The sequence below is a fragment of the Pongo abelii genome, chromosome 15, assembly GCF_028885655.2.
Source record: "Pongo abelii isolate AG06213 chromosome 15, NHGRI_mPonAbe1-v2.0_pri, whole genome shotgun sequence".
NCBI lineage: Eukaryota > Metazoa > Chordata > Mammalia > Primates > Hominidae > Pongo > Pongo abelii.
This window is the reverse complement of record NC_072000.2, coordinates 103,107,303-103,116,097: the sequence shown is the minus strand read 5'-3', so window position 1 is coordinate 103,116,097 and position 8,795 is coordinate 103,107,303. Positions and strand designations below refer to the sequence as shown.

The 8,795-nt window shown below is 44.4% G+C and overlaps 1 long non-coding RNA gene across 1 annotated transcript; it reads right to left on the bottom strand.

Moving 5' to 3' along the window:
* Positions 1-1,086: 1,086 nt before the first annotated feature.
* LOC129049839 (uncharacterized) lies at positions 1,087-4,320 on the bottom strand. The gene is made up of 3 exons (XR_008513215.1): positions 4,079-4,320; positions 3,673-3,781; positions 1,087-1,306 (listed from the first exon to the last, which is right to left on the bottom strand). It is a non-coding gene; the product is annotated as an uncharacterized LOC129049839 (long non-coding RNA).
* Positions 4,321-8,795: the final 4,475 nt, after the last annotated feature.

Below are 8,795 nucleotides of genomic sequence, written 5' to 3'. Positions count from 1 at the left end.
CATGGCTTGTACTAACATACCACTGTGCGCAGGAAGGGAGCTCACTCCTCTTACATCAGTCCTTCCCTGGCTTCCTCAACAAAATGACTGGGTGCTTCCTGTGTCACCAGGCACTGTGCCTGGGAGCCATCAGAGGGGCAATCATGAACTGAGACACAGGTTCTTGTTCTCATGGAGCTCAGAGGGCAGATGATATCAGGGTAAGGACTAGGGGCTTTCCTACTATTTCGCCTCATGAAGTGTGTGGGCAATGGCAAGAATTTAGGCCATAAATGTGTGTGTGTGTTGGGGCACGTCATAGCCCTTTAAATTGGGGTGGGGCGGGAAGAGGCCAGGGACCGTGGCTCACGCCTGTGATCCCAGCACTTTGGAAAGTACAGAAGGGTGGATCACTTGAGCGCAGGAGTTGGAGATCAGCCTGGGCAACATGGCAAAACCCCATGTCTACAAAAACTACAAAAATTATCTAAATGTAGTGTAATGCGCCTGTGGTCCCAGCTACTCAGAAGGCTGAGGCAGGAGGATCGATTGAGCCCATGAAGCCGAGGCTACAGTGAGCCAAGCTCACACCACTCCATTCCAGCCTGGGCAACAGAGTGAGAACGTGTTTTAAAAAAAAATTATTAATAAAATTTTCAAAAAGAGAAAATTTAAATAACTTTCAGAGGGATGAGTGCTGTCACATCCCCTGCTGCCCTGCAATTCTCTGTTTCCTGTAACTTCAGGGTTCACATCTTGTCGTTCATCCTGAAGGCATCTTACTTTGTGTCTCCCATTGTGGGGAGCACCAGGAGAGTGTACGTGTGGTTCTGGGAAGAGATGCGCTGTGGCAAGATGGGATTTGCTGTTAAGTTTTTACATGGAGAAATTTCCATCCTCATAAGAGATCGTTCTTATTGACCCTCCAAGTGTATTTGTGATGTAAAGTTCCGTTTGCTTGAAAATACATGTGAAATATTATGATGCTTATTAAACTCTATTCTAGAAATATCTATTCTAGAAACAAACAGAGAGTTGGTGAACTTGCCTTATTTGAGCTTTAGGTAGGTGGAGGTATCTGAGATTTTCCTATGAGGAAGATTTATTGAATTCAAGTATTTTATTACTTGGTCTTTAAGAAAATCTACAGGCTGATGGAGATTGGTGTTCTGTTGTCTTCCATGGGAGCCTTCAATAAAAAGACCTTGTGCGGAGAGCCACGGCAGGAGGAGCTCTGGCCGAGCAGCACACCCAGGGCAGAGCATTTAAGGAGACACGTATCTGAGAGAAAGAGCTTCCTTTCTTCTTGTGCCTCCCCTAATCCAGCCTTGGAGGAAAGCAGTGGGTATTTATTGAGTTCCTGGATGATGCCAGCACAACTATTCATCTGCATGAGCTGCCTGTCCCCTGCAGACTAGGACCTGTCATCATCATCCATAGGTAAGGAAGCCGAGGCTCAGATGGTCTGAGCAACTCCCCTCATCACGTGATTGTGAAATGCCACCACCTAGAAGATGCCCCATATTTGATTCTGGGCTCCCATGTCTCTGGATCTAAGCAAACGCATTGACCATTTGGTCGGGGGATGGACTCTCCAGTACAACCAAAACTCGGTCCTCTCCACCGGATGCATATCTTTTTGACCTTTGTTGGAAATAGACAGAGCAGCAAATTGTTATGGATGGCAAAGACAGCCCATGGTTGTTGAGCTCCCGCTTGAGTACTAAATAGCAGCCTCATTCTCAGGCCTGAGTTCCTGGCGCTTGGCCTGGGACACAGACAGAAGCCAGCTGGTCACCACACTGGCCAGATTTTCTGAGTGCTCAGAGAGGTATATCCACCGGCGAGGGTGTGCCACTGCCCATCCCAGCCTGGCTGAGCCCGGGGCCATCCTTGCCATTCCTCAGTCAGCCTTCAGTACATCAGGAGTGTCCTCTCTACATGTTTTCACTTACTGCCTGAATTCAGTTCCTACCCTTTTAACAGGAACCAATTCCAATTAAGTAATTTATTTATCACCAAACTAGCATCCTGGTCCTTAGAGAGTTAAAGAATATTATCTTATAAAAGAAACCATTTATTAATTTGTTCTTCAGTAGATATTATCTGGGCATCCATTCTTTTCTGCTCTGCTTTCCCCTGAGCTCTGCTGTGATAAAGATAGATACGGCTCTGGTCATGCCTTTGAGAAGCTCATGGTCTAGCGTACTGCTCAGATGCAGATGTGGAAACCTTCAATGCAGCAGGAAACATGTTGCAATGAAGGTAGTGAAGCCAGGCAGGCTGCATAGAGGAAGGGGATGAACTCACTACTGAGTGAAAGCAAGTCCAGGAAGGCTTCCCTGAGCAAGTGAGGTTGGGCTGAACTTGATGGAAGACTAGGGATCCTCCAGGAGGAAAATAAAGGAAGGGTGCTCAGGCAGGAGGGACCACATGTATTTGTTTGTTGGTTGGTTAGTTTTGAGATGGAGTCTCGCTCTGTCACCAGGCTGGAGTGCAGTTGCACGATCTCGGCTCACTGCAACCTCCACCTCCCAGGTTCAAGTGATTCTCCTGCCTCAGCCTCCTGAGTAAGCTGGGACTACAGGTGCGTGCCACCACGCCTAGCTAATTTTTGTATTTTTATTAGAGACAGGGGTTTCACCATGTTGGCCAGGATGGTCTCAATCTCTTCACCTTGTGATCCACCTGCCTCAGCCTCCCAAAGTGCTGGGATTACAGGCACGAGCCACCACGCCCAACCGGGGCCGCTTGTTTCGGGAAAGCAACCCGTACACAAAGATGGTATCAATAGAGTCAGCTGTAATTGGAGCATAGGAGGTGGGGAACTGGATGAGAGACAGGACCATCCAGGATGACCTGGGTCCCAACTGTGCATCTGTCCCTAAGGAGCTGGGTGGACCCAGTAAGGTGTGGACAATGAAGGGTTATGTCGGCTGGTCACCCCATACCCCTCCAGAGCAGGATTCTAGGACCATGATGCTATGAACAGCTGGGTGCCAGGTGGCCCAGGACTGCAGGCCCCTGCGTTCCTGGGTAAATTCAGAACAGCTGAGCATCCTGGCCCTTTCCTCGAAGCGCATTGTCCACACAGGCCTCCTTTGGCAGAAAAATCAACTTTCATTCTTGGGAGCTCTGGGGATTTGGGACAGTTCACAAAGCCTGCCCCTTTCTCTCCTTCCATTCATTAATTATTGTCATGGGGAACTTCTATTTATCAGGCACCGAGCACAGGTTTTGGGGAGAGATAGACCCATGTAGAATGCCTGTGATCTGATACAATTGGACTCTTACAAGAGCTACCAGACCACGGATGTTAGTTAATTAGGAATTCGGAGCCTGCCATTCAAAGGTGGTTGATAACCAGCTCTAAACATCATTATCTCCACAGCCAACAGAGCGACTGGCCGCCTCTCTGCCAAGCCACCCTGCCCCCTGGGAGGAAGAGTGGTTCCCTGCATTTCCAACAGCACCTGAGCGTCCGAGGCAAAGCTCTCCTGTCAGGTCAGTGCCGGGCCAGCCCACATGGAGCTTGGTCTGCTTCGACTGCAGCTCTACTTCCAGTTTTTTCTTACACACTGCCAGCCTCACTTTGCTCATCAGTCCCATGGGGCTGATGCCAGATCCCTGCCTGCGTTGCTGGTGCGAAAATGTGATCACAGGATAAAAGAACATGACAGACCACGGACTCACATGCCAATTGATGAAGGTTCAGAAACACTGAAGGGTGATATCCGAAAGTGATTCCCATAGTCTTTCTTTCTCTTTGGGATTATCGTGTTTCTAAATTCCGTGAGGCCTCCTGTGAAGATCATGGAGAGAATGCCAATTGTTAAGGGGGCTTGGTACCCAGCTCCATTGCTTGTGCAAAGATGATGGAAAGGCCAGTGGGGTCTATGCTGAAGGTTTTCACCAACACAGCCCCTGATCCTGCCCCACCCTGCCTTTCTTCTCCTCCCCAGTAGCCATGGTGGGGCCTTGCATTTCATGCAAGCATGTGGCCCACCCAATTGTTGGGCTTCCTGGATCTGCCCTGATCCTGTCAGTGTCCCCTTTTGTGGGAGATTAATTCTGCAGGAGTTCAACTAGCAGGACTTACCACCTTGGCTTTGAGCTGCTGTAATTCCAGTTCACAGAGGATTAAAAACATCCAGTTGTCCATCCTGATCCAGGAGGGAATCAGGATGTGCACTTCCCAGTCTCTTTTTATATATAGGTATAAGGCAAAGGAAATAGGAGAGAGTGAGGGTTATTTTGGGGCCTGGGAAACCTGTGACTCCAGAATTGAGGGGAAAGGGGAAGTGAATTCATAAAAATCCAGTTGAGAAAATGCTGTTCATTTTTCCTCTCTCCATCCTTCTAAAAACATCCCAAAGACTGCAGGCCAAACAGCTCCAGGGAAAATTAACAAAAATGGTGATAGAAGTTTAGTTTTAGGGTTTTCTTCTGTGTGGGGGTTAGGTTTATTTTGTTTTTTACAGAGCATGGATGAAGGATCACAGTTTTCACTATCTAGTTGGGACAGCAAGTGAGGCATGGCTCTGGCTTTCTGTCCCTGGGCTTAGACTTGAGTAAGGAGAGCTGGCCATTCCTGGAAGGGCATCCCTTCCTGCTCACAGCAAGGCTGCAAGCTGCTGCCCTGGAATCTCTCTGCTCTGAGGGATTGAGCTCAGGCTTCCCTCTTGCTACAGGCTGTGCTGGTGAGAGCTCAAAACACATGCTGCAAAGCAGTGCAATTGTTTCTGTTCCCCATTAGACAGCCAATTCATTCCTCTCAATGTTTCTGGCACCTGATTTGCTTCTTGGCACATCTCAGGCCCTCAGTATGTCTTTACTGATAGAATAAATGAACAACAAGGAGGAATGCTCAGAGCACGTTTGCTGAATTACAGAACACTAAATACACTTCTCATACCTATTATCCTAACTCAATTTTCATAGATACCCTAATCAGGCAGAGTGGAAGATGGGAACTTATCATCTCCATTTGACCCAGAGAAATACTGATGTTCAGATAAGTTTAGGTGACTTACTCAAGGACAAAATGCTAGTGACTGGTTGTTAAGGGGGCTTGGTACCCAGCTCCATTGCTTGTGCAAAGATGATTGAAAGGCCAGTGGGACCTATGCTGAAGGTTTTCACCAACACAGCCCCTGATCCTGCCCCACCCTCCCTTTCTTCTCCTCCTCAGTAGCCATGGGGGGGCCTTGCCTTTCATGCAAGCATGTGGACCACCCAATTGTTGGTCTTCCTGGATCTGTCCTGATCCCGTCAGTTTCCCCTTTACAAGGCCCTCCGTGAGAATGCACATCCAGGCTGGAACAGCGAGGAGAGAGAATCCCATTCTCACTCACCACTTTCCAGGGAATGCTTGACACTTGGGCTAGATGGCAAAGCCTCTCTACCACCAGGCTCCACTCAGGAGGACACAGGGGGTGATTCTGGGCAGATGTTGGCCCCTAGCCACATGAGTCCACCCTGCTGGTCCCCTCAATCATCTGACCCAGTTGTGCATAAGCTTTAGAACTAATCCACAAGAATGTCCTTTTCAGCTATGATTGGCTGCTGCTGACATCATAGGAATCTGGGGGAAGTGATTTTTGTGCATATCTTGTTTTATATGTCTTTGATTAATAAACATTGGGCAATCAAATTAATTATGTCAGCCTAAGAACAGATTGGTTGGCAAAATATTTTGAAAATGTAAAGTTCAGTCAACTAAGACCTGATTAGAGTTGCAACCCTCTCAGTGTGCAAATGAGTAGACCAAAGGCCAGCAGGAAAGATTTTTTGTCTAAATTAATATTTAAACTCAAGTTTCCTGACCCAAGCCAGGGCTCTTATCCTTTAGTCTCTACTATCTGGGAAGATCTTCCAAGGAGATAATGAGATTTTTAAAATGTCATATACAAATCAACACTTCTCCATGGTACACGTATAAGACAGTGCACATGTATGTATGTATGTACAGAGGACATGCGTGGGTACTCTGCCAGAAGGTGTCCAGTTGTAATAGAATGATGCTGAATTAGTTTTTCAGGCTACAGTAACAAAGTACCACACATTAAGTGGCCTAAACAACAGAAATACAGTCTCTCATAGTTCTGGAGGTCTGAAGTCTGAATTAAGGGATCAACATATTTCTTCTGAGGCTGGCAAAAGACTGTGTTCCAGGCCCTCTGCCCTATTGTCTGGGGGTTTCTGGTAACCTTTGCCATTCCTTGGCTTGCAGAAGCATCACCCTAGTCTCTGCCTTCATCTTCATGTGGCATTATTTGTGTGTCTCTGTCCAAATTCCCCCTTTTTACAATGACACCAGTCATACTGGATTAGAGCCCACCCTAATGACTTTATCTTAACTAATTGCATCTACCAAGACTTGTATCTCCAGATAAGGTCACACTCTGAAAATATTGGGATTAGGACTTCAACATACTAAGTTTGGGGGGGAGGAGGGAGAGTGGGAGAGGAGAGTCACAATTCAAGCCATAAAATAGGCCTTTTTCAAGAGTTCAAAACCAACATGGTAAAACCCCATCTCTACTAAAGATATAAAAAAAATTAGCCAGACATGGTGGCAGGAACCTATAATCCTAGCTACTCAGGAAGCTGAGACAGGAAAATCGTTTGAACCAGGAAGGAAGAGGTTGCAGTGAGCTGAGATTGTGCCACTGCACTCCAGCCTGGGCAACAGAGTGAGGCTCCATTTAAACGGAGATTACATGATATAAAAGTATTGTCTGGAATACATTCGAGTTCTTCCACCTGGGCAAGTCAATTTCCTTCACTGAATATGAATTTATTCACCTTTAAGGTGGATGTAAGGATAGTCCCATGAAGGATAATCACATGTATGCTTTGGTTTGTCCAGCAAGATGAAAACTTAAGGATCAGATAGGGTGATGACTTGACCGAGTTCACACGGAGTAACTGACAAAGTCTAGGCGTAAGCTTTCAGTTTCCTAAAGTAGCTCTTTCTACTTTATTAGGCAGCATCTCTAGCTTTAGTATATTTTCTGCACATTGAAGGTTTTTTTTTCCTCTACATCTAAAGAAAGATAGCATAAAGGAAAAGTCCCCTGAATGAAATATAGGAGATCTGAGTTCTAGAGTCCAATGTCCCTCTACTTACATGTGTGAGTTTAGATGTTATGTCTGTATTAGACATTCATGACTTTGTGCTTGTTGTGTATCAAGAACTACATTTAGCTTATTACCTGGGAAATGGTGAAGGTGAATAAATGACAGTCTCCTCCAAACAAAATCTGGTTATGTGCTATGTGCTGTGTAAGAGATACATCTAAAAATAAGGTAATACAGAATGTCTGAAAGTGAAAGAATGGCAAAAGATATATCAGACGAATGCTAATAACAAGTAGGTATTCCATTGAGGTATAAAAATATATTTTATATATAGAATAAAATATAGGTACTTAAGATAAGTATTCCAGTTAGACTGCTTCTATAACTTGGCTATTGTGAATAGTGCTGAAATGAGCATGGGAGTGTAGATTTCACTTTGACATACTGATTTCAATTCCTTTGGATATATATCCAGAAGTGGGATTGATGGATTACTGGTAATTCTATTTTTAGTTTTTTTTGAGGAAACTCCACACTATTTTCTGAAATGGCCGTACCAGTTTAAATTCTCACTACAATATACAAGGGTTTCCTTTCTTCCACATCCTCACCAACACTTGTTATTCTTTGTCTTTTTTTTTTCTTATTTTGACAGGGTTTTGCTCCATTACCCAGGCTGGAGTGCACTGGCACAATCACTGCTCATTACAACCTCTGCCTCCTGGGCTCAAGTGATCCTCCCACCTCAGCCTCCCAACTAGCTGAGACCACAAGCGTACACCACTATGCCTGGCTAATATTTGTATTTTTTGGCAGAGACAGGTTTTTGCCACATTGCCCAGGCTGATTGGTCTTGAACTCTTGAGCTCAAGTGATCTACCCACCTCAGCCTCCCAAATGCTGGGATTATAGGCATGAACCACTGTGCCCAGCCCATCATTTATCTTTTTGATAATAGCCACTCCAACGGGTGTGGGATGATGTCTACTTGTGGTTTTAATTGGCATTTCCCTGATAATTAGAGATGTTGAACATTTTTTAATGTATCTATTGGCCATTTGTATCTCTTCTTTTGAGAAATGTCTGTGAATAACTTTTGCCCATTTTTAAAATCAGCTTATTCGATTTCTTGCTATTGAGTTGAGCTTCCTATATATTTTAGATATTAGCTATTAGACATTATTAGATATTCGATATTATACATTTGTATGGTTTACAAATGTCTTCTTCCAACCCATGGGTTGTCTCTTCACTCTAATTGTTTCCTTTGAAGTCCAGAAGCTTTTTAGGTTGATACAATCCCATTTGTCCATTTTTGCTTTTGTTTCCTAGGCTTTTGGAGTCCTGTTCAAGAAATCATTGCTCCAACCAATGTCATGAAACTTTTTTTTTTTCTAGTAGCTTTACAGTTTTAGGTCTTACATTTAAGTATTTTTATTGATTTTGAGTTTATTTCTGTAGATAGTGCAAGATTAGGTTCCTATTTTATTCTTTTGCCTGCGGATATTCGGTTTTCTCAATATGATGTATTACAAATTATCTTTACCCCATCATGTATTCTTGGAACCTTTATCAAAAAATCAATTGACAATTGACCATAAATACTTGAGTTTATTTCAAGGTTTTCTATCCTGTTTCATTGGTCAATGTGTTGTTTTTTTATGCCAGTATCATACTCTTTAATTAAAATAGATCTATCATATATTTTGAAACCAGGAAGTGTGATGCTTCTA